Source organism: Ovis canadensis, chromosome 1, assembly GCF_042477335.2.
Source record: "Ovis canadensis isolate MfBH-ARS-UI-01 breed Bighorn chromosome 1, ARS-UI_OviCan_v2, whole genome shotgun sequence".
NCBI lineage: Eukaryota > Metazoa > Chordata > Mammalia > Artiodactyla > Bovidae > Ovis > Ovis canadensis.
Genome location: NC_091245.1, coordinates 200,419,714 through 200,446,568, shown reverse-complemented (window position 1 = coordinate 200,446,568; position 26,855 = coordinate 200,419,714). Strand labels below are relative to the sequence as shown.

General features: G+C 39.3%; 1 protein-coding gene across 1 annotated transcript in view; it reads right to left on the bottom strand.

Moving 5' to 3' along the window:
* The window catches only part of P3H2 (prolyl 3-hydroxylase 2), a 178,438-nt gene that overhangs the window by 137,886 nt on the left and 13,697 nt on the right, over positions 1-26,855 (bottom strand). The gene's annotated exons all lie outside the window — the stretch shown is intronic.

Here is a 26,855-nt window from a genome sequence, read left to right as displayed (position 1 = left end):
TGCAATAATATTTTGGTTAAAGAACACAATATGCCAAGTTTAAGTGGGTGAAAATATATGTATAAGTAGAAACCCATAATGCAGAAAATCATGGAACTTACCTGCATCTGCCTAAGATCATCAAAACTGAGCAGCTAATAAGGGTGTCTAGGATTTCCTCTTTTGATAAAATTGATTTTCTGAAGTCTTGAAAACCAAATTATGAAAATAATTTGCAGTCTTCCTTCTTCAGCATTTATCCAAGATCACATTTGGCCTAAGAAATGCAAAACCTCTTATGTATTTTAAGGAAAGACAGGGAGAAAAGGTGGGAGGCTCTTGTCAAAGTCTGAATAGCAGGAAATATTAAAGTCATCAAAAGTACTGGGGAGGAGGTGTGTCTCATGCATCCACATCAAAGGGAGAAAACCCACACCCTTTCTATTTTGGATAAGGAAAAGAAATCAACTCCCTGATGTGTTCTTTTCCACTAAAAACTACAGCTTGCATAAATTTCCTCAAGACTCAAAAAAAAAAAAAAAAAATCCACATGTGAAAAAAAGACCAAGCCATTTTCAAAGGGTTTTTAAATGTTAATCTTTCTACTGGGGAAAAATGAGGGGGTAGAAATTACATCTGTCATCAAAGGATCCTCCCTTCTAAAATGTGTAATTGTGGTGTGGTCTGCCCCATCACTGGCATAAAAACAGCTCTAAATAAAAGTACTTTCTAAAATCAACTATGTATAAAAATTCCCGAGGCACCCATAGAGACCAAATCCATCCTCAAATCACACACAGCCTTTCAGGAACATTTCAGATTAACATCAAACATTTTTTTCCCCTTTGCCAACTGCACTCAAGATCAACCCTGGATCCATACAGGAAAATCATGCCCTGTGGCTCCCACTGGGCTTGTATTTTTGTTCCGACAAAGTAACTAGCTTGTTTAAAAGTGACAAATAAACAATAACCACAGACTTGTTTGGAATTTAAAAATGGGAATTTGGATATCTTTTTTATAGTAACAGTTGATAGATTAAAAGCCTTTTAATGTGTTCCATGCTCATTATTCTGAAAACATAATACCTATGCAAAAGATATGTGTCAAATCAAACTTGAGTACTTAGCAGGAAGATAATTTGAGGAGTGGTGTGCTCCCTCAGTGATTTAGTTTGGGTCAAACAGCTGTAAAAAGGCAGAGTCAGGGTTGGAGTTAACCCATGAAAAGCTCAGGACTCAAATGAGCTGATTGTGTATTCTGTGCATACTGTGTGTATAGTTAGAATTCCTGAATAATTTCTCACCAGTCACCTCCTTTATCCTACAGCAAAACCTCCTCAATGTGTCTGTAGCTAATGAAGTTCAGAATGGAAAGATTTCATAAATAAGAGGTCTCTAATAACAATGGGAATGTGGGTAACAATTAATTTGAGGATTTTTTTAACCAAACTCTGCCATGATTTAAAATAGCATTTTTCCATCATCTAAAACATAAATAGCATTATTTTGTGTCTATCAGAAAGCTGTTCTAATTTTCCCCATCGCTTCGCCAGAAGACACACCTTTAGTTAGGTCATGTTATTTACTTACAAGTTCTTTTTTTTTTTTTTTTTACTTACAAGTTCTAAAAGCATTTTAGAAAGGGTGAGAAACTCAACTTTGAAGACTCCATAAAAGCCAAACACCAGTTGAATAAAGGAATACGGTGAATGCTAAAAGTAAACATGATATTCTAACCAATGGCTTTGCAGTTGTAAAACTTCATTAAATGTTAAAAAACTAATCCATAAAAATATGTCAATACTATAAATTGCATTTTTCTCCCATTTCTTTATTCTTCATTTAATGAAACAAAATGCATGAGCTTTGGAGTCATACATACCCCATTTCCAATCTATTGTTAACTGAACGATTTGAGCCATAGTCTCCTCAGTCCTGGTTGTGGTAGGTGTGGTTTAGTCCTTAATATATGTCCGATTCTTGCAACCCCATAGACTGTAGTCCACCAGGGTCCTCTGCCCTGGGGCTTTCATTCAAGAATGCTGGAGTGGGTTGCAATTTCCTTGAACTTTCTGAGCCATAGTCTCCTTAGTCCTCAGTTCAGTTCAGTTCAGTCACTCAGTTGTGTCTGACTCTTTGCGACCCCACGAACCGCAGCACACCATGCCTCCCTGTCCATCACCAACTCCTGGAATCCACCCAAGCCCATGTCCATCGAGTCAGTGATGCCATCCAACCATCTCATCCTCTGTCGTCCCCTTCTCCTCTTGCCCTCAATCTTTCCCAGCATTTTCAAATGAGTCAGCTCTTTGCATCAGGTAGTCAAAGTACTGGAGTTTCAGCTTCAACATCAGTCCTTCCAATGAACACCCAGGACTAATCTCATTTAGAATGGACTGGTTGGATCGCCTTGCAGTCCAAGGGATTCTCAAGAGTCTTCTCCAACACCACAGTTCAAAAGCATCAATTCTTCAGCACTCAGCTTTCTTTATAGTTCAACTCTCACATCTGTACATGACCACTGGAAAAACCATAGCCTTGATGAGACGGACCTTTGTTGACAAAGTAATGTTTCTGCTTTTAATATGTTGTCTAAGTTAGTCTTAGCTTTCCCTCCAAGGAGTAAGTGTCTTTTAATTTCATGGCTACAGTCATCATCCACAGTGATTTTGGAGCCCCCCAAAATAAAGTCTGCCACTGTTTCCACTGTTTTCCCATCTATTTCCCATGAAGTGATGGGACTGGATGCCATGATCTTAAGTTTTCTGAAAGTTGAGCTTTAAGGCAACTTTTTCACTCTCCTCTTTTACTTTCATCAAGAGGCTCTTTAGTTCTTCTTTGTTTTCTGCCATAAGGGTGGTGTCATCTGCATATCTGAGGTTATTGATATTTCTCCTGGCAATTTTGATTCCAGCTTGTGCTTCATCCAGCCCAATGTTTCTCATGATGTACTCCGCATATAAGTTAAATAAGTAGGGTTACAACAAACAGCCTTGACGTACTCCTTTTTCTATTTGGAACCAGGCTGATGTTCCATGTCCAGTTCTAACTGTTGCTTCCTGATCTGTATATAGTTTCTCAAGAGGCAGGTCAGGTGGTCTGGCATTCCCATCTCTTTCAGAATTTTCCAAAGTTTATTGTGACCCACACAGTCAAAGGCTTTGGCATAGTCAATAAGGCAGAAACAGATGTTTTTCTGGAACTCTCTTGCTTTTTCCATGATCCAGCAGATGTTGGCAATTTGATCTCTGGTTCCTTTATATTTTCTAAAATGAACTTGAACATCTAGAAGTTCACAGTTCATATATTGCTGAAGCCTAGGTTGGAGAATTTTGAGCATTACTTTACTAGCATGTGAGATGAGTGCAATTGTGTGGTAGTTTGAGCATTCTTTGGCATTGCCTTTCTTTGGAACTGGAATGAAAACTGACCTTTTCCAGTCCTGTGGCCACTGCTGAGTTTTCCAAATTTGTTGCCATATTGAGTACAGCACTTTCATAGCATCATCTTTTAGGATTTGAAATAGCTCAACTAGAATTCCATCACCTTCTCTAGCTTTATTCATAGTGATGCTTCCTAAGGCCCACTTGACTTCACATTCCAGGATGTCTGGCTCTAGGTGATTGATCACACCATCGTGATTATCTGGGTCATGAAGATTTTTTTTGTACAGTTCTTCTGTGTATTCTTGTCACCTCTTCTTAATATCTTCTGCTTCTGTTAGGTCCCTACTATTTCTGTCCTTTATTGAGCCCATCTTTGCATGAAATGTTCCCTTGGTATCTCTAATTTTCTTGAAGAGATCTCTAGTCTTTCCCATTCTATTGTTTTCCTCTATTTCTTTGCACTGATCCCTGAGGAAAGATTTCTTATCTCTCCTTGCTATTCTTTGGAACTTCGAATTTAAATGGGTATATCTTTCCTTTTCTCCATTGCTTTTCACTTCTCTTCTTTTCACAGCTATTTGTGAGACCTCCTCAGACAGTCATTTTTCTTTTTTACATTTCTTTTTCTTAGGGATAGTCTTGATCCTTGTCTCCTGTACAGTGTCACGAACCTCTGTCCATATTTCATCAGGCACTCCATCAGATCTAGTCTGTTAAATCTGTTTCTCACTTCCACTGTATAATTGTAAGGGATTTGATTCAGGGCTGCCATCTATGGGGTCGCACAGAGTCGGACACGACTGAAATGACTTAGCAGCAGCAGCAGCAGCAGCAGCAGCAGCAGCATACCTGAATGATCTAGTGGTTTTCCCTACTATCTTCAGTTTCAGTCTGAATTTAGTAATAAGGAGTTTATGATTGAACCACAGTCATAGAAGAGACTTAATATCTATCTCACAGATTTTTATTTAGATTTAAAAAAAATCAGATATACAGATTTTGGAGAAAAAAATTAGAATTATGTTAATCCCAAATGTCGAATTAGAGAGCACATGCAGGCTTGGCTTAAATAATTCTGTTTGGGGCTTAAAGAACTTGGATATAAGTTATTCTTTTGTTTGCTCCTGGTGAAACTCTGTCATTTCATGAAAATAAAAACTGAGGTTCAGGAAAGAATTGAGATTTTTTTTTTCAGAGTCACATCAAATAAGAGGAAGAGAAGGTGCTAGAACACAGTGATCCTTCTGGTGCACAGCATTGTCTAAGGATGCAGCCATTTTTTATGTTTGCTGTTTTCTTTGGGGGTTTTAAGTGTAACCAATTCAGAAAACTAAGATGACGGCATCTGGTCCCATCACTTCATGGGAAATAGATGGGGAAACAGTGGAAACAGTGGCAGACTTTATTTTGCGGGGCTCCGAAATCACTGCAGACGGTGACTGCAGCCATAAAATTAAAAGACACTTACTCCTTGGAAGGAAAGTTATGACCAACCTAGATAGCATATTCAAAAGCAGAGACATGACTTTGCCAACAAAGGTCCATCTAGTCAAGGCTATGGTTTTTCCTGTGGTCATGTATGGATGTGAGAGTTGGACTGTGAAGAAAGCTGAGTGCCGAACAATTGATGCTTTTGAACTGTGGTGTTGGAGAAGACTCTTGCGAGTCCCTTGGACTGCAAGGAAATCCAACCAGTCCATCCTAAAGGAGATCAGTCCTGGGTGTTCATTGGAAGGACTGATGCTAAAGCTGAAACTCCAGTATTTTGACCACTTGATGCGAAGCACTGATTCATTTGAAAGACCCTGATGCTGAGAGGGATTGGGGGCAGGAAGAAAAGGGGACGACAGAGGATGAGATGGCTGGATGGCATCACCGATTCGATGGACATGAGTTTTGGTAAATTCCAGGAGTTGGTGATGGACAGGGAGGCCTGGTGTGCTGCAGTTCATGGGGTCGCAAAGAGTCAGATGTGACTGAGTGACTGAACTGAACTGAAGTGTAACAAAGAGGGCCAAAATGATGATATACCTATCTTTGTAGATGCATACATAACTTACATATAGCTGAAAAGGTCAGTTTTCATTCCAATCCCAAAGAAAGGCAATGCCAAAGAATGCTTAAACTACTGCACAATTGCACTCATCTCACATGATAGTAAAGTAATGCTCAAAATTCTTCAAGCCAGGCTTCAGCAATACGTGAACCATGAACTTTCTGATGTTCAGGCTGGTTTTAGAAAAGGCAGAGGAACCAGAGATCAAATTGCCAACATCCGCTGGATCATGGAAAAAGCAAGAGAGTTCCAGAAAAACATCTATTTCTGCTTTATTGAATATGCCAAAGCCTTTGACTGTGTGGATCACAATAAACTGTGGAAAATTCTGAAAGAGATGGGAATACCAGACCACCTGACCTGCCTCTTGAGAAATCTGTAAGCATGTCAGGAAGCAACAGTTAGAACTGGTCATGGAACAATAGACTGGTTCCAAATAGGAAAAGGAGTGCGTCAAAGCTGTATATTTTCACCCTGCTTATTTAACTTCTATGCAGAGTACATCATGAGAAACGCTTGGCTGGAAGAAGCACAAGCTGGAATCAAGTTTGCCATGAGAAATATCAATAACCTCAGATATGCAGATGACACCACCCTTATGGCAGAAAGTGAAGAAGAACTAAAAAGCCTCTTGATGAAAGTACAAGAGAAGAGTGAAAAAGTTGCCTTAAAGCTCAACTTTCAGAAAACGAAGATCATGGCATCCAGTCCCATCACTTCATGGGAAATAGATGGGAAAACAGTGGAAATAGTGGCAGACTTTATTTTGGGGGCTCCAAAATTACTGCAGATGGTGACTGCAGCCATGAAATTAAAAGACGCTTACTCCTTGGAAGGAAAGTTATGACCAACCTAGACAGCATATTCAAAAGTAGAAACATTACTTTGCCGACTAAGGTCCGTCTAGTCAAGGCTATGGTTTTTCCAGTAGTCATGTATGGATGTGAGAGTTGGACTGTGAAGAAGGCTGAGTGCCGAAGAATTGATGCTTTTGAACTGTGGTGTTGGAGAAGACTCTTGAGAGTCCCTTGGACTGCAAGGAGATCCAACCAGTCCATTCTGAAGGAGATCAGCCCTGGGATTTCTTTGGAAGGAATGATGCTAAAGCTGAAACTCCAGTACTTTGGCCACCTCATGCGAAGAGTTGACTCATTGGAAAAGACTTTGATGTTGGGAGGCATTGGGGGCAGGAGGAGAAGGGGACGACAGAGGATGAGATGGCTGGATGGCATCATTGACCTGATGGACGTGAATCTGAGTGAACTCCGGGAGTTGGTGATGGACGGGAAGGCCTGGCGTGCTGCGATTCATGTGGTCGCAGAGAAGACACGACTGAGCGACTGAACTGAACTGAACCCCTTGAGATACTACAGGTCTTAGATATGTGTGTGCGTGCATGCATGCTAAGTCGCTTCAGTTGTGTCCAACTCTTTGCGACCCCATAGACTGTAGTCCGACAGGCTCCTCTGTCCACGGGATCCTCCAGGCAAGAATACTGAAGTAGGTTGCCACGCCCTCCTTATAAGCTTTTCAATGGAGATGTGTTGCCACCACAGGAAAGTGACGACTTCCCAATTGCTACGCAAATGCCTGCACAAATTATCTAATCATGGGCAGCTCTGCATAATCTAATAGGTTAAACATGCTTCTTGTAAGTGAATGACTCTTCAGAATTGTTACTCTTAATGGAGCTATGTATTTTCCTGTCCATTGTTCGATAACAACTACTTTTAAACTTTTATTTGAAATAGATTAGAAAATCCAGAGAGAGAAAATACTACTAGTTATGTATAGAACTGAATTTTGAATTGGCATATTTAGTATGTTTGTTAAAGTTCCACTCCATTTTTTAACACGGATTATTAAAATGTGGTGTATTTTTACTTTGTTGAAAACTTCCTCCTCACCTTAAATTGAAAAATCCACACTTTGATATGTTCCCAGGAATTTTACAAAATTAATAATATGTAATGGTTTTGATTTGTAAGTTCTCTCTGGACAGGCAAAGAGAGATGAGCATATTCTATTGAGTACAGCAAAACATATTGAAAAGACTTAAGTCTGTTCTCTATTACTGCTAAGACAGTTATCAATATTAGCCTCACTGAATTTACTCCCAAAGGCATTATGCTATTTATTTGACTGATGGCATCACTAGCTGCATCATCACCCAAGCAACAAATGCTGCTATCTTCTTCAGCTACTCATCTCCCAAATTCAAACTAAATCTGTTTAATCTTCCTAATATATCTTGACCCCACTGTTTCCTCTTATTCTTCACAGAGTCCTCTAATTGGTGTCACTGGATAGTTTCTCCCTGGAAGAGAAATGAAGATGGATAGCTCAGAGAGGTGGAGAAGGCAATGGCACCCCACTCCAGTTCTCTTGCCAGGAAAATCCCATGGACAGAGGAGCCTGGTAGTCTGCAGTCCATGGGGTCACGGAAAGTCGGACACGACTGAGTGACTTCATTTTCACTTTTCACTTTCATGCATTGGAGAAGGAAATGGCAACACACTTCAGTGTTATTGCCTGGAGAATCCCGGGGATGGCGGAGCCTGGTGGGCTGCCATCTATGGAGTCACACAGAGTTGGACACGACTGAAGCGATTTAGCAGTAGCAGCAGCAGCAGCTCAGAGGGGAATCTCTAGAGAAAGAACCAGATTTTTATGAAAAAACCTAAGTACCATAGCAAGGGGTATTGGCTTCCTTGGGTATGCCCTAGGAGCACTGCTGATGCCCAAAAGCCCAGCTTTTCCTTCTACCTCCCACCCTGCAGCAGCCTTCCTGGTTTCCTCAGCCTGCACATAGTCGGAAGGGGCTCTAGTACTTTCGCTTGCACAGGAGAAACTTCAGAGTTGGTACAATGGTGGTTGTGCAGAAGCCTGAAGTCATGCAATATGGGTACAGTGTGTAAAATTTCATAAAAGATTAGGACTAAGGAAATCATAAATCTGGACCCTTCTCCCCAAAAGGTCAAGTGGGACCAGCTGTACCTCAGTGAACACCAGTCCAGGGACCAAAGTCAAAGGACTCCATGAGGATCTGGACAAATCTTCTCTGCTACCAAGAAGTCACATTAAATCCTTTCAAATACCCCCCCAAAAAAGTTATATTACGTTGGAAAGGAGCATGGGGAAGAAAGGGAAAATCTGAAAGACTGAGTATTTTCCCTGAAAGACTGAATTATTTAAAACAGAAAAGGCCATAAGGGAATGAAATTACCTGGCAAGTTAAGTTCTTCTCCATAACCCAGTCCCTGGTCCACTAACTCAGGAGGACAGAAGTTTGTGAGGAAGGTTAGATCTCTTATGGAATATAAGCTTTAACTTCTTTCTGAATAGTAAGTAAATTTGTATCCTCTAATTTGAACTCTGCAAACTCTTACCCACCTACCCAGACCCAGTAAGGTCACCTCTTCTTATGAGGTTGCAGTCTTAAAAATACCACCAGGTAGGATAAATTCCTTTCTATGCATATTCTGCAACACTCTGCATGTATCTCTCTATGAAAATAATTTTCAAATTGTATCACTGTTCTTTAAACATCTGTATCACCTGCTTTAACAAAAGACCTTTAGGGAATGGTCAATGTCTTGTCAATCCACACTGCTCTGCAATATAAATATCTTAGTACACTGCAGGATCTCAATATTTGATGAAGAATTGATGAGGAATTCCAAATTCATATCTATCAAATTCCATAATGCTCCCAATTCTTGTGGGTTTTTGTTAGTTTTGTTTCTGATGATGATTCTTGGATAGAAAATGAGTGGGAAGAAAAGGCCAGGCAAGTGGAAGAAAGAAGAGAAAGACAAAAGCTATCTGGATTACTATAAATTAAAGGGAAGGCTGACTATCCTATAGTGTCATAGACAATGAATCTGAAAGATGCCTGATCATATTTCACCAACAAATACATTTTAGAATAAAGGCATTGGTCCAAGTTTTTAACAAATTCTTGAAGTGATTGTCTTCTGACTCCTCAACATACGAATTACATTGTTAGTTTTTCTTATCAAAACTTACAGGCCAGATTTTCAACTTGACTTCAGTAAAGGTAAACTTAACAGAGACCAAACATAAAATTCCATCTGGAACACATGGAAATAATCTACAATTCAACAGATCTAAAGGCTCAGTTGTTGATAAGCATACATGTTAAAGCCTTTTTAAAGGAGTTCTTTCTTAGGTCCTTAAAACGAATATCTCCTTCAAACATTTTTGGAATCACAAAAATGTTATTTTCTCAGAACATGAATATACCTTGTATTGTATCTCAATAATCATGCTGTGGGGTAAAATCCCTTGGCAATAATGAGTGACATAACTGTACCGGACAACATTAGAAACTTCTGAGATGTCTTGGGTAGAAGGGAGAGAAGACAGAATATTCATTAAGCTCAAATTTTCATACTTCTTTGTTCATCTGGAAAATAAATTTGTGCTTCTTTCTACATTGCTGATGGTAAAGAAAACATATGGGTCTGTCCTATGGCTGGATTGTCAACAAAATGAGTTACATTTGGGGATAGAAGGATAAAATGTGTAACTAATATCATACCCTTCTTGAAAAGTTATCTTTACTTGATAACTGCAATACTGGGGTGAACATTAACACAACATATGAGGCCAGATCTAAAGAAGGATAAAGGGAAATTGTTTTTTCTCTCCTGAGTAACAGCTATGGACTTTTAAGAATATCAAGGACTGATCTAAAGAAAGATCCCTGCTTGGATCTCTTCTCACTTTAAAAAAATAAAAATAAAAAACTACATATATCTCTTTCAATTATGATTTCCTCGTTGTGTACGCCCAGCAGTGGGATTGCTGGGTCATAAGGCAGTTCTATTTCCAGTTTTTTAAGGAATCTCCACACTGTTCTCCATAGTGGCTGTACTAGTTTGCATTCCCACCAACAGTGTAAGAGGGTTTCCTTTTCTCCACACCCTCTCCAGAATTTATTGCTTGTAGACTTTTGGATCGCAGCCATTCTGACTGGCGTGAAATGGTACCTCATTGTGGTAAGAAAGCTGTGGTGCATATACACAACGAAATATTACTCAGCCATTAAAAAGAATACATTTGAATCAGTTCTAATGAGGTGGATGAAACTGGAGCCTATTATACAGAGTGACGCCAGAAAGAAAAACACCAATACAGGATACTAATGCATATATATGGAATTTAGAAAGATGGTAATGATAACCCTGTATGCGAGACAGCAAAAGAGACACAGATGTATAGAACAGTATTTTGGACTCTGTGGGAGAGGGAGATGGTGAGATGATTTGGAATGGCATTGAAACATGTATAATATCATATATGAAACGAATCACCAGTCCAGGTTCGATGCAGGGTACAGGATACTTGGGGCTGGTGCACTGGGATGACCCAGAGGGATGGTATGGAAAGGGAGGAGGGAGGGGGTTCAGGATGGGGAACACGTGCACACCCGTGGCGGATTCATGTTGATGTACAGCAAAACCAATACAATATTGTAAAGTAATTAGCTTCCAATTAAAATAAATAAATTTAAATTTTAAAAAACTACATGTATTTTTGATTAATGAGATTCATTTTTATTAAAGTGAAAAATCTTAAGTAGCATTTTTATATATATGACTGCCAAGAAAATAGTCACTGTAATACTTGGGGATATTCAGTAATGAACTTGCTTCCACCCACAGAATGTGCAATACTTGACTCGCCTATATCCACCCTCCAGCTCCCCTGCACATACACTGTCCTGAGCACTCAGAGTGTATGAGAGCCAGAGGCAAAAGAAAAGCTAGACCTAGTTTTGTTAGAAGTCTTCCCCATAACCCCTAGTATCCCCAGGCAGATGTTGGGGGCTCCACAGTCATACCGCAAGCTTAGTTCCTTATCTCCCAGGATCCCTGGCACCACCATCCACAGATAATGACCAGCGAAACTTTCAACTGAGTGAATCAGGTGTTGAATTTAATAAAAAATGCCCAAGTACTGCTTTGAAACAAAAGCAGTATAGGATGGGACCCCATGTCCTGAAGACAGATTATCAAGAACTCCTTAATCTCTCCTTCCTTGTGACCTTCTCTCTCCACCCTGGTCCTCCTAGCCAGCAGCAGGACCAGAAAGATACTCTCTACCAACTCACGTGTCACAAATGCCTACCTGAGATCCCATCCTGTATCTCTCCTCTTTCTGTATCTTGTCAGTGCATGGATTACCTTTTACAGGAATAAGCCAGGGAGGCCTTTGAGACATTTAAAGGAAAACACGTCAGAAACTGGAAGACAAGTGCTTGGTTGTCATGCTGGGGCTTCCTAGCTCCATGGACTCATCATAGTCTGGGCAGGTCAAGAAGCGTGTCCAAGTTGTGAGGTCTGTTAAAAAAGACTTGGAAACCACAAAGCTACCACCCTAGTGCAATTTGGGTTTTTGATCCTGTATTTAGCTCTACGAATGCCTGCTTCCACATCACATTTCAGTCACAGGGTGAGGAAATGATGAATGGGGGCCTTTGTGGGGAAGGCGTTCCAGGCCTGGCACAGTCTCAGTGGTTGATGAGGTAAAGGACTTGTGGTCTGGTGTCTGTGCCATAAAGTGGAAAGAATGTGAAGTCAATGACTCTCTGTAGGGAGATCATCAAGGAGGACCTGGTGGGTAAGACTTCACAACTGCTCCCTCCTTCCTGCCCCAACAGTACCTTTTCATTTCTCATTATGCATCAGGTCACATATATTTCTTACCTAAATAAACATGGCTATGTCCTCAAATAATTGGTCATTTCATTAGAGGACATTACTTGTTTCCTTTTGCTTTTCTTTCTGGGGTCTTCCAGATCATAGGCACTAACCATATTAAGTTAAATGTTTACTGAAAACAGAATATTAATCTGGTACACAAACAAAAATTGTATAGATCTCATTTTGCAGTTCTCACTGACCATATTATAGACTTGAAAAATCTTTGCCAACTAATACCTTAGAAAATGGACTGTATTGTATGCCCAGTAGAGTTCCTCATTGGGCATTTAAACATCTCCAAGTCTTTATACAGGATCCTCCTCTTATTTGGATCCTGTTTCCTCTGTAGGAGGACCTCTCACTCATTTGAAAGGCATAACTTCAATGTCACTTCCCAGAGAAATTTTCCTTGACCCACCCAGAGTTATCCATCCCTGATGAGTCCTTCTCACATACTATTTTTAATCATGACTTATATGTCTGTGTACCCCTCCTAGAACTATAAACCTATAAAAGTTTTATAACTAAAACCTCTAAGACAGAGTCTGTCTCTTAAACAGTCATTCTGCTATGTTTAGTTTATGATGTTTGTTCTATAAATGAATTAGATACTAACTTAATTTTTTATTGTACAAATGAGAAGGACTATCAGCCACAAATAAATCATAAAGCAGGTAATCCAAAAATTATGTGTGTTGATTTTCTTATTAACTCTCACTTGAAGACACAACTTTACCTTCTAGGTAATGTTTGTCAAGGGATAACATCAAGCTTAAGTTTGCTAAGTGCCTTCTGGTCTGAGGTAAAGCATCCAGATTGATGGAAGTGATTCTAAGAGTCACATTTTTTGTCACATGGAAACACAAAGTGAACATATTCATTACCCTGATTTAATGGTTACTAAATTTAATTAATATGAACTCTCAATTTCATGCTTCTCCCTAAATTACAATGAATGCAATCATACCATCCTGTCCGTACCATACCATACCATACCATACCATACCATGCCCCAGGCTGCTTCCCAGTTCAAGGAAAGAGAGGGTTGTTACAAGGATGCGGCACCACCGACAACTTAGGTGAAGAAAAGAAATACCTCGATGTCTGTAAATGGATATTTGGCACTATTACATATGTTTATGATAGAAGATTTTTAATGCCATCTATAAAAGTTTAAGGAAATAGGGCGGAAGACAGACCTCTAACAAATAGACACCTTGGATAACTGAAAAGTATGATGAAGTTTTTAAGAATCCATAGACTTGGCAGAGTGAAAAGGCATCTTGACATTATGAGAGGAAAAAGATGCTGGAAACTCAGTATTCTGCATCGAACCTAGACTGGCGATTTGTTTCTTATATGATATTATACATGTTTCAAGAGGGATGGTATGGGGAGGGAGGTGTGAGGGAGGTTCAGGATTGGGAACACGTGTACACCCATGGCGGATTCATGTTGATGTATGGAAAAACCAATACGATATTGTAAAGTAAAAAATAAAGAAATAAAAAAAAGAAACTCAGTATTTTTTTCTTGTGTTTTGACATTCTCTATGAAGTGGGGAAGGCAGGAGATAAAGAGGCTGGAATATTAAAGAGAACACTATAGAAAATGAAGAAAGAAGCTGATCTAAGCTTTATGTGTCATCAAGGATGTGAAGCCACATTTCCCAGTAGGTCATTGTCAGACTATATTTCTACCAAAGAGGAAATGTGTGTCTGCTGAAATAATACACAACAGCCATGTAGGTAGATATTCAGGACAACTTGCTACTAAAAACAACCCAGTGCCGTGTGCAATTGGCACCAACTCTGTCAATCTCCAACTTGCTATAAAGCAAAACCCTCTGAGGAGAGAGTTGGCTCAGCAAAATAGCTGGTGCTTAAGAAAGACATAAAAAGTCACTCTAGAAAATATTCCCATTAAGAGCTGTATCTCACCAACATGGCTATTTTTAAAAATAAGAGGAAGGGCAAAGGACATAGGGCATGTTTCCAAAGACAGAACGCTGCTCTAGTTATCTGACATTACAGAGCTTAAACTTGATTTATTAAGAGGATTATTCTTTCTGGTAGCCAGGACCTGAACTCTTTTTTTGTCTCTGGTATGTGCCCTTTTATTTTGGAAGCTCATTTATTTGAAGCAATAAATTATTCTATTTTATGAAAGGTAATTAAGCACAAATAATTAGACTTTTTACAAGAGCAAAGAAGAACAGAAGTGGCAAGGGAAATTCATATTCTCTCTCCCTACTGTACTTTCTTTAATATATTTTTGTTTATGTTCATGGAATCACAAACCCCAGTCTCCAAATCTCTGGGTCATTTCTGGTCTCCCTCTTTTTCCTTTTCCTTCCTATCAACAAAAGCAATACAAATGCCTATTAATTTCACTTTCTTAATGTCTCATTAAGACATGCCCTCTCTTTTCTTCCCCAACACATCACTTTAAATACTGCCCATTAATAAAACTCCTAGAGGAGAATATAGGCAAAACACTCTCAGAAATAAATCACAGCAGGATCCTCTATGATCCACCTCCCAGAATTCTGGAAATAAAAGCAAAAATAAACAAATGGGATCTAATTAAAATTAAAAGCTTCTGCACAACAAAAGAAACTATAAGCAAGGTGAAAAGACAGCCTTCTGAATGGGAGAAAATAATAGCAAATGAAGCAACTGACAAACAACTAATCTCAAAAATATACAAGCAACTTATGCAGCTCAACTCCAGAAAAATAAACGACCCAATCAAAAAATGGGCCAAAGAACTAAATAGACATTTCTCCAAAGAAGACATACGGATGGCTAACAAACACATGAAAAGATGCTCAACATCACTCATTATTAGAGAAATGCAAATCAAAACCACAATGAGGTACCACTTCACACCAGTCAGAATGGCTGCGATCCAAAAATCTGCAAGCAATAAATGCTGGAGAGGGTGTGGAGAAAAGGGAACCCTCCTACACTGTTGGTGGGAATGCAAACTAGTACAGCCACTATGGAGAACAGTGTGGAGATTCCTTAAAAAATTGCAAATAGAACTCCCTTATGACCCAGCAATCCCACTTCTGGGCATACACACCGAGGAAACCAGAATTGAAAGAGACACATGTACCCCAATGTTCATCGCAGCACTGTTTATAATAGCCAGGACATGGAAACAACCTAGATGTCCATCAGCAGATGAATGGATAAGCAAGCTGTGGTATATATACACAATGGAGTATTACTCAGCCGTTAAAAAGAATTCATTTGAATCAGTTCTGATGAGATGGATGAAACTGGAGCCAATTATACAGAGTGAAGTAAGTCAGAAAGAAAAACACCAATACAGTATACTAACACATATATATGGAATTTAGGAAGATGGCAATGACGACCCTGTATGCAAGTCAGGAAAAAAGACACAGATGTGTATAACGGACTTTTGGTCTCAGAGGGAGAGGGAGAGGGTGGGATGATTTGGGAGAATGGGAATTCTAACATGTATACTATCATGTAAGAATTGAATCGCCAGTCCATGTCTGACGTAGGGTGCAGCATGCTTGGGGCTGGTGCATGGGGATGACCCAGAGAGATGTTGTGGGGAGGGAGGTGGGAGCAGGGGTCATGTTTGGGAACGCATGTAAGAATTAAAGATTTTAAAAATTAAAAAAATAAATAAATAAATAAATAAATACTGCCCATTATCAAGGCTTGCCTTAGTAATGTGGAAGACAAAGTTATTCCTAGAATAAAGGATTACATATTTGGGGACTAAAAATAATTCTGGACATCAACTCTAAGAAAAAATATTGAACACCACCAGCAGAAAACTTGCAGACAATATTAAAACCCTAGCTGTGAGCACACAGTGACAGGAAGTGGTAGACCTTAAAGGCATGGCTGTGTGACAGTATCTTCAGTGTTCAGCAAATAGGGTGCATGTGGGCGTGCTCAGCTGTGTCTGACTCTTCGCAACCCTACGGACTGTAGCCTTCCAGGCTTCTCTGTTCATGGGATTCTCCAGGCAAGAACACTGGAATGGGTTGTTGTTTCGTTCTCCAAGGGATCTTCCTGACCCAGGGATCGAACCCCTGTTTCCTGCATCTCCAGCATTGCAGGTAGATACTTTACTGCTGAGGGAAGTCTGGGGAAGTCTAGTAAATAGCAGCTGAGCCCTGCAAAGCTTGACAAGATGGAAAGTTATGAAAAAGAGTGACTGCAATCTTACTACACTGCATATGCCCATAGGCCCCTATCCAAGGGGCCTAAGCTGTCCATGGGGTTGGTTTGGACAGAAAGTTAAGTAGAGAAAGAAAGGAGGTAAGTTCTGAAATACTAGAGGGCTGGTAAGGGCAAAATCAACTAAAGATATTTGAGAAGATTAAAGGAAAACACTCAAAGCAATGCCCTTGTGATGGCTGCATTCACCAAGGTTGGTAGTTGATGCAAGCAAGGGCAGTGATAAATTGACAAACAAGAAGCTGAAGCCATCAGGAAAGGTATCCAGAACGGCAAGAGGGAGATCAGTAGCTGGCACTGGTGAAAATGTGACAGGATGTGGGGATCAAGTAAGTGACTGTACAAGGACTGTTTGTTTCCTTTGTCTTATTTTGGTTAAATATTATCATTGGTGCCAGATTAGCAGTGGATACATTAGAAATAACTGAAAAGTCAGTGGCTTGTTTTTAAGTCTTGCAAAACTTACCACATGGATCTTTAATAAAACTTCCATGAAAATTGAAGATTAAATACTATAAGTTTATATTGTTCACTGAAAGATTCCATTGAAGTTATTTGGGTTTCCTTTCACATGATGAGAAACGCACATCCTTTCCCCATTATCACCTCTGCTTTCAAGAAGAAAAATAGCACTGTGTAGCATAAACCAAGGTAACGTAACTTAATTCTGAGAATTTCACAAACATTGATACAGAGCAATGACTAACGATCTGATATACTGTTTAACCAAATTTGGGAATGTGCTGATCTGGCAAAATAATCTCTATTCTATTGCCTGCACCTGCGAGGCTATATACACTGCAATAAACACTAAACAGCAGTCTAATGCTACTACTATTCCTTCCACCCAGGAAAACAAAACCTTGGACCACATCCTCACATCTACATCCACATCCGTTTTGAGTTACAAGCAGGAAATCTCAAGCCATGAGCTACGTTTCCTATTTAGCTTTCTTCAGCACTACAGTCCTAGCCCTGGGATTCTTGTAGAAAGCATTACTTTGGGAAGTTATTTTTCATTTCTCTTGCATATCTGATGTCCTTCAATTCTATGACCCTGGTTGCTGGTAGCAACAAGAACCATTCAAGACAGATCTGTCCAAATGTATGAAATAGTGAACCAAATTTAGCAGCCAAGTAAAACAGCCCACTGATTCACATTTTCCCCACAATTTCCATGGAACTCAGGCACAGTGCCAGAAAAACTGGGACAATGGTGGCCTTGGAAAGGCTGACTCAAGGTCAACAGACCTGATATAACAGTTTGGTTGTGCTTGGGTACAATATAGCAACAACAGTAAGGCACTAGATTCCTTTGACATCCTGCTCTGCCCAGCTCAAAAGCAGAATTGATAAATCCGGGATAATAAGAAGCCACATATACATGATATTTTGAAATATACAAAGTTCTTATACAGCTAATACAAGAAAGAAATATCTCCCTAATAATTCTACAAAGTAAGATGAACAAGTATAAGTATGCCACTTTTCTTTATCATAATAGAAATCTCAGATTAAAGATATAAAATTACTTGTCCAAAATCATGCAGCTAGAAAGGGAATGACCAGGACAATTATCCAAATTTCCTGACGGATCATCTACAATTATTTGGTAAATCAAGACAATTCTGCCATAGCCAAGCCAAACTAAATCAATACTACAAATCTGAAAACTTACTAAAAGGATAGACTTATTATTTCCCAAGGTATGATCTATTAATTCTACCAGAAAAGTTAGCATGTGTTTTATGCTAATAACTGGTTAGGCATATCTAAGCATTTTATATCAATTGGCTCACTTAATTGTCATAATACCTCTAGGAGCTGTTCATCTTACAGACAGGAAAACTGAGGCTTATTATCATGCTCATTTTCCAGATGATACAAGTGATTCTTAGAGACATTAAGTAACTTGCCCAAAGTTACAAAGCTATACACACATAGGGGTTTAAAACTGACTTGTACCATCAGTCCAAAGTCTATGAAACATAAAGAAACTCCTCAGAATGATACAGTGTTCAATATTTTGCTTATAATTCCCAGTGAGAAAGAACCACTAATCTCATCCAAGACTTTAAGAGCAGGGATTTAAGCGGAAATTTCTCTTGGGCCACAAAGTGAGTAAGAAAAAGAGAGAGCTAAATCCATGAAGACACATCAACTTAGACGAAAACTCAAAAACATGTTGTAAATCTAAGTTATTACAACTCAAGGGAAAGACAAGTAAATGCATCATGAAAGGCAAAATCAAAATGAAAACAACAAAACCAAGTATAATTGTAAACCGTCTCTTTCAGTGTATCATCTTAGACTCTGAAAATCGTGTTGACCTTTAGCTGATCAGAGAATGGAATCCACATTGTGTATCAGTGTTTACGCAGAGCACAAGCAGTATGTTTACAGACGAAATCCAAACATATCCCAAGAACTGGACAAACATAATCGAGGACCATACAACTGTTAACTTCTTTTATGTGAAACGGACAATTGAGACTATTACCCAGATGGCTCAGGGAAGGAAGAGGGGGATGTGTATTCCGCCTCAGATGGGAAAAGCTTTGGGATGATCCCACATTCAGCTGTGCCATTGTGCTAGTTGCTGGCTGGAAACAGCATTCTCACACCCAGCCCCTCCCATGTTGTCATAGATCAGTGAGCACAGACACCCAACAAGGCCAGAAGCTACCCTATATCAAAGAGATGGCCAAATGACTGAATAAGACCCTTTTTAGCTTGGAAACACCATGTATCAGAAAGATAAAGGAACAGATGAGCTGCATCATGAGGACCTTGAAATGGAAACTTACTAAAATTGATAGCTTTGTGGTTACAAAGTACTCTTCAAATCTGAACAGAGAACAGCTGTGACATGTTGGTAAGAACACTGGCCTTGGGGCTGGAAAACCTCCACTGATTCACAGTGGACATTCTCTCAGTGTCTGACTGGACAAACCAGAGAACCTCAGCTTTCCTTCTCACAGGGTTGGCATGATGAAGTGAGGATGTGTGTATGAATGAACTTCGTCACTTTCTGAGCCTGATGCAAGGATGAGAGATGATTGATTTTCTTCATTTCTGTTGTCATTTTCACCACATGAAAACAAAGAGAGCCCAGTTCAGGAAGCTGAATGCAGGGGTATGTTCTGCGTATGCTGACTCTGTCAATGATACGCTGCCTGACTTGAAGGAATTGCTCTGATTTTTCCAGCACTGATTTTTTCCCATGTGTTTGAATGTCAGAAATAATGATGCTGGCTTCTTATAAAGCCAGTCAGTAAAGCAGTCAATAAAGAGACAGATAAAACAAACAAGTTATTAAAAAAATTTTTTTAACCCTTTGAAGGCATAACTCTGATATAACTTCAACCCTATGGTTTTACCACTTATTGAAAACTAAAAACTACTGAGATCCCAGTTACTACACCATGGAGCCAACTCCGACCTCTCTCACACAGTCACATTGCTTCATTTCTTTCTACCTCCTGAATCACATCTGTGTGTGTCTGACTCTTTGTTACACCATGGACTGGAGCCCACCAGGCTCCTTTGTCCATGGAATTCTCCAGGCGAGAATACTGGAATGGATTGCCATGCCCTTCTCCAGGGGATCTTCCCAACTCAAGGACTGAACCCAAGTCTCCCTCATTGCAGGCAGATTCTTTACCACCTAAGCCACCAGGGAAGCCCTGTATCACATCCAGAAAGTCTCATTTGAAGGCGCAGTTTTGATTGCCTCTAGTGTTCCCACAAATCGTCAGATCATCTTTGGGAGCTGGTGTTATCACAGGAATGCAAAACAAGAAGCTGCAAATAGTCTAACCATTGGCCTTATCAAACAATTCCTGCTCCAAGTGTTGTTTCAAGCAACAGCTTCCACTCCCTTATTCCCCACCCCCCAGGGATAAAGGCATGCATGAGTCTGGAATGTATTAGACAAAGTCAGAGATCTTAAAATTTTCAAGGACAAAAAGAAACCTCTACATATGCTCTCTTAAGTCTACACAGCCCGTATTTGATTTATGCAACCTCAAAAGCATTTGGAAAAATACTTTTAGGTCACATTATTAAACTTCATGGCTAGTATGGATGTTGTCATTGTTCAAGGAAAAATGAGTAGCCTAGTGTGGTAAAAAATAAAAGAGAAAGTCTTACTGTTATAGTAATAGTAATTTTATGACATAAAACAATTTACTAAAGAATTCATGTCTTAAATGAATAAGAAACTACTTGCTTTTACACTACATCTGTACAGCACTTGAAAATTTTCAAAATTACTTCCTGGATTCTCACAGTAATTCTGTTGCATAAATAGAGTAAATATTAGTTGTAGCCCCCATTCCAGAGAAAGGGAAATGGCCTGAAAGAAGTTAAAGACTTTTTCAGGGATCTGTGGAATCAGTCAATGTTTTGTAATCAGAATGTATACCATTTAGGACTTAAAGAGCACTAGGGTACACTCCAGTGTTCTTGCCTGGAGAATCCCAGGGATGGGGGAGCCTGGTGGGCTGCCGTCTCTGGGGTCACACAGAGTCGGACACGACTGAAGTGACTTAGCAGCAGCAGCAGCAGCAGGGTAGAGTCAGGGCTTCCCAGGTGGCTCTAATGATAAAGAATATGCCTGCCAGTGCAGCAGATTCAGGAGATGTGGGTTCAGTTCCTGGGTCAGGAAGATTCCCCTGGAGGAAGACATGGTAACCCACTCCAGCATTCTTGCCAGTGAATTCCATGGACAGAGGATACTGGCTGGCTATAGTTCATAGGGTCGCAAAGAGTTGGACACAACTGAAGCAACTTAGCATGTGTGCAGGCAGGATAGAGTTAACCTCACACTACTAAATTAAAAACAAAGAGGATGACGTCCGAAAATTAGAACAGTCACAATTCTAAGGTTATATAAGAAATACGTGAGACAGAATAATAGATGATGGGCAACCCATTAGAAAAAGAATAATGATAATAATACAAGATCAGCAACAATTCTTATGTACTAAACGCTTACACTATGAGCCAGGTGCTGTTTCAGGTGCCTGATGGGTATCCTCTCATAAATACTCACAACATCTCTATGGACTTAAGCTTGTTTAAAGACAGAGGCTTTAAGTAACTTGCTGAAGGTCACAAAACATCATCATATTTACTTTCTAGACCAGTATTACTTAAAATAGACCCATTGTCTATGGCTTATTATATGGACCACCAGCAGTTTCAGACTTAAAAATGATTTCGTTATAAGGCATATTTAACTAACTGAGAATGTAAGTTTAACTACAATTTTCACAGAAATCTCTTCTTTTTTAATTGGAGGATAATTGCTTTACAGTATTGTGTTGGTTTCTGCCACACATCAACATCAATAAGCCACAGGTATCATTACGGTTTTAATAATCATGACATTCTTAAGGTCATACAAGCTCTTTGCTGCACCATTCTGGGAGTTTCCTATCAGCTACCATTCAGTTATCAAGGTGCATTTAATCTTTCTTACTTTATAACATTTATAGATTGTTTTATCATTATTAAATTTGCCATTCTATTATCATTGCTATATTTTGATATAGCATCATTTTACAAATAAATAAATAAAAAACCATGGTCCTTTCGTGATTCACTAAAGCCTGATAGTAGAGATAAAAACAGTAATAAATACCAGAACTAAAAATAACATAATTGATAAAAAATACATTTTGCAAAGCTATGCTCTTTGTAGCAAAAATAATTACACTACATAATACTGCCAAGAAATTTATACCAAAAAAATGCCTAACATTTATAACACATATTATGACCAGAAAGAAAGAAGAATGAGCTTCTGGAAAATTTCATTTTCAAGTGACTGCAAGATGGCACATAACAATACAATAATACCCTATGGAAGGACAATTATTATTATATGTTTTGCTATAACTATAATTTGTTGTATAGTTGGATAATCCATTAGAGAAGAATCTTACCTGGTCAACTGGTACATATGCAAGGAAAAAAGCGAGAGTAGCTTGTTTGCTGCTGCTGCTGCTGCTGCTAAGTCGCTTCAGTCGTGTTCGACTGTGCGACCCCATAGACGACAGCCCACCAGACTCCCCCATCCCTGGAATTCTCTAGGCAAGAATACTGGAGTGGGTTGCCATTCCCTTCTCCAATGCATGAAAGTGAAAAGTCAAAGTGAAGTCGCTCAGTCGTGTCCGACTAAAAGCCTGTGCATCATGGAAAAGACGTCAGTGTTCTGGTTTAACTCATATTGTGAATCAGAACATGGATGGGTTAGAACAAGACACGTTGAAATCAAAATGAATGACAGAGCACCAAATTTTTTATGCAGCAAAAAACAGGTTCATTTCAAATAAGAGGTCTTGCCTGAACCTTGATATTCAAAGTGCTTTATTCATAGAGAACAATTGGTATTAACATTTTATATTCTCAACTTGACATTGTTATTGTCTTTGTCATTACAGGAAATAATGAAAATGTTGAATAAAACTGAATCTTAACTACTAGCTTATAAATTTTCAGAAGGAAGACTGTAGGACTGTGTAGTAAATATGTTTTTTCTAACATTGAATATAGAGAAGAGAGATATAGTTATTGAATTGAGTGATGAGATAAAAATATTTCTTCAGGACACTGATACTTCTTTAAAAAAAAAGACGTATTTCTTTGATTGCAAAAGCTTGCCTATTTGCCTTTCCAATACAGTCATTATTTTATATTGCCTGAGGTTACCATTTTAGTGTATAACATCAAAATTTTTAAAACTGAGGGGAAGATACTAGTAGTTACTGAAGTGCAAACAGTTTAATCACTGAAATTCACAGTTTACTAACTTTTAATGACCTGTTTTATCATAGGAAATATTCAGCCACACATTAAAATTTATTAAAGTTAGTAGAGACTTTCAAGATTATACATCCCAAACATTTCATTTATAAGTGGAGAAATTGAAGTCCAGAAAAGGAAAATTCATCATCACAATAGAGAGTTAGTGCTACAGTTATAATTAGAGCCACAGTTTCCTAGCTCCTTATTCTAACACTGTCTCCAGTGTACCCACCTAAACTCATGTTCATAATCATAAATTGACTTATAAAGTTGGCACCCCCATGAAACAGCCCACTTTAAAAATTATGACCAAGTGCACAGAATGGTAATTTCAAATGCCTAATCACAAGGAGTATTAATCCAGAAATTCATGCTGTAGGAGAATTGACAGTTCCATTTCAACAAACAAGTGTCAGTTCCTAGCAAGTGCACAAAAGAAATCAAACAGTATTGTTGGCCATGTCTGAATGTTGAGGTCAAAGACTTACACACAGTAATCTAGAACATGTGCTGGGCTGAGTCACCCAGTCGTGTCCAACTATTTGCAACCCCATGGACTGTAGCCCACCAGGCTCTTCCGTCCATGGGATTCTCCAGGCAAGAATATTGGAGTGGGTTGCCATGCCTTCCTCCACGGGATCTTCCCAACCCAGGGATCAAACCACATCTCCCACATTGCAGGCAGATTCTTTACCAACTGAGCCAGATTATGGGGATGTCATATGGATTTTGGAACACTGAGAAAAAAAAAAAAAAAGAGAGAACTCTTTCTTCAGTTCAGTTCAGCTGCTCAGTCATGTCTGACTCTTTGTAACCCCATGAACTGCACCATGCCACGCCTCCTTGTCCATTACCAACTCCCGGAGCCTACCCAAACTCATGTTCATTGAGTCTGTGATGCCATTCAACCATCTCATCTACTGTCATCCCCTTCTTAGGAGCATTCTTTTCTTATTTTAAATCCTAAATAAACTAGTCTCCCACATGTAACATGATAAATAAATTTTTATTAAATATCCTGTTGGGAAAATGAACTGATTGCATATTTATTTATTTATGAAGAGTTAAATCACATTTAATCTAGTATACCAGAGGGGTCTCCTCTACAGACACATAAATAAGTAAAAAGGCAGGCAGGTAATAGCTTAGCCAAAGGGCTGGGATACTTTACACCTTTAAAGTCAAAGCAGGAAAGACTCCTAACAACTTGACATGAACCATAACACAGACTAGTTGATCTACTTAAGAATGATTCAGTGGTGGTGAGATTTTTTTGGATCACTGGTTTACTATAAAAGGATATAACTCAGGAACAACCAAGTGGATAAGAGGCAGAGGGAAATGTATGGAGAAGGAGCACAGAACTTCGAAACCCTCTACGAATGCCCTACTCACCCAGCACCTCTCCTTGTTCACCAACCCAGAGCCCTCCAGATCCCATTTTTTGGGGGTTTTATAGAGGTTTCATTATACTTATGATTGATTACTTCATTGACCATTGGTAAGTGACTCGACCTCTCGTCCCCCTCTCCTCTCTGCAAACCAGTGGGCAGGACTGATAGTTCCAACCCTTCAATCAAGGTTTGTTACCCTGCAACCAGCTCCCCTCCCCTCCTTAGGTGCTTTCCAAACTTCACCTCATTAACATAAATCCAGTTGTGGTGGAAGTGGTGGTGAATCTGACTAGAGTTTTGTTAGAAAGACTTTTATGTAGTTTTCTTGTGGTAAAGCATTGATAACACAGATTACTTTGAGTTTTTTTAAATCAAGCCCACTCAAATTGTATTTATCATCATTACTATAAAGATGACTTAAAAGAATCTGCATGAAGACTTCTAAATCTGAACAAAGTGAAATAAACTCATTTCTCCCTAGACTTTCTCTTGAGCACATCAAAAACCTCTGGACCAAAAACACAGGAAGACTCTGAAAGAGCCTGAAAAGGTGGGCAGGCTAAAGATCTGGCCCTTGAACATAGTGATAAATTTCCTGGTTTTTCCTTTTGTCTCCTATGTACCCCTTGGATAAAAAGCTATGACCAACCTAGTCAGCATATTAAAAAGCAGAGACATTACTTTGCCAACAAAGGTCCGTCTAGTCAAAGCTATGGTTTTTCCAGTAGCCGTGTTTGATGTGAGAGTTGAACTATAAAGAAAGCTGAGCACCAAAGCATTGATGCTTTTGAATTGTGGTGTTGGAGAAGACTGTTGAGAGTCCCATGGACTGCATGGAGATCAAACCAGTCAATGCTAATGAAAATCAGTCCTGAATATTCATTGGGAGGACTGATGCTGAAGCTGAAACTCCAATACTTTGGCCACCTGATGCAAAGAACTGACTCACTGGAAAAGACCCTGATGCTGGGAAAGATTGAGGGCAAGAGGAGAAGGGGACGACAGAGGATGAGATGGTTGGATGGCATCACTGACTCAATGGACATGGGTTTTGGTAAACTCCGGGAGTTGGTGATGGACAGGGAGGCCTGGCATGCTGCAGTCCATGGAGTCGCAAAAGTCAGACACGACTGAGTGACTGAACTGAACTAAGCTGATGCATCCTAGATTGGACGCAGAAACCCGTAACTTGGACATACCAATGGGAGCAGACACAAAAAGTACCCCCCACCCCAAGGCATGTTCCTTTTAGTTAAGGGAACAGAATATTTAGGACAATGGAAGAGGAACATCTGTGACGATACCCTCAGAACTCCAGCCAAATTCCAGGGGAAAAAATCTTGCAGACCCCTGACCTTGGTCAGCTCCTAGTGCAGGGAACCTGGACTTTCACTCCCCTCCTTTCCAAGGGTACCAAGCACTTCTGCCCCCCGCCCCCCAATTAAAAAGTAAGAAGGTAATTTCAGAGGAGAGAGAGTCAGATAAAGGAATTTCTTAAATATTATTTAGGAACATTTAATATTCTTTAAATATTCTTAAACATAATATTCTGGGCAGACCCCCTAGCAACTCATATGTGAAACTGAACAGAATTGACATTGGCAAAGGTTTCATAACTGAACTACAGTGTGGAATATGGCCAGCTTTTCAGTTTAGCCTCTGGATAGCACACAAACAGAGCAAATTAGAATAGCAGCTCCAAGGCTCTGTGAATGAAACTGGGTTTTCTGAGTATATTGTCCTTGCTAAGAAAGGTGCATCCACTTTCAATTTCTAAGCATGGATGCTCCGATCATTTGTCACCCACTTACCCTAAAACTGTCATTGGTCCTATGGAGCTGCAACTAAATCCTTTTCAGATGTTATCACAGCAACACTTGAGCCAGAAATCAGATGCCTGATGCAGATCGTACATATGGATGCAGTTACTGCTAAATATTCCATGTGTGTGTTTCCATGTGTGTTTTGAGGCCATGGCAGTTTTTTTGTTTTTCTCTTTTCCTTTATCCTTAAGTTATTTATAGGGAGTGTGCTGGTGACCCAGGTCTAAGAGTACATTAGCCAGAATTAAGAAGCAGGATAGAGAGAAAGCTGCACGGTTTTTCCAATGAAAAAAATCTTTAATGATATACCATCTGTGGATATAAGACAAATTTTCATTAATAAGATCATAGAGTCTTATTAACTCTGGATTGGAAAATATACTAAATTTTATCTATCCTATAGGCTCAAAGACATATTGTACAAGGAATACAATCAATATTT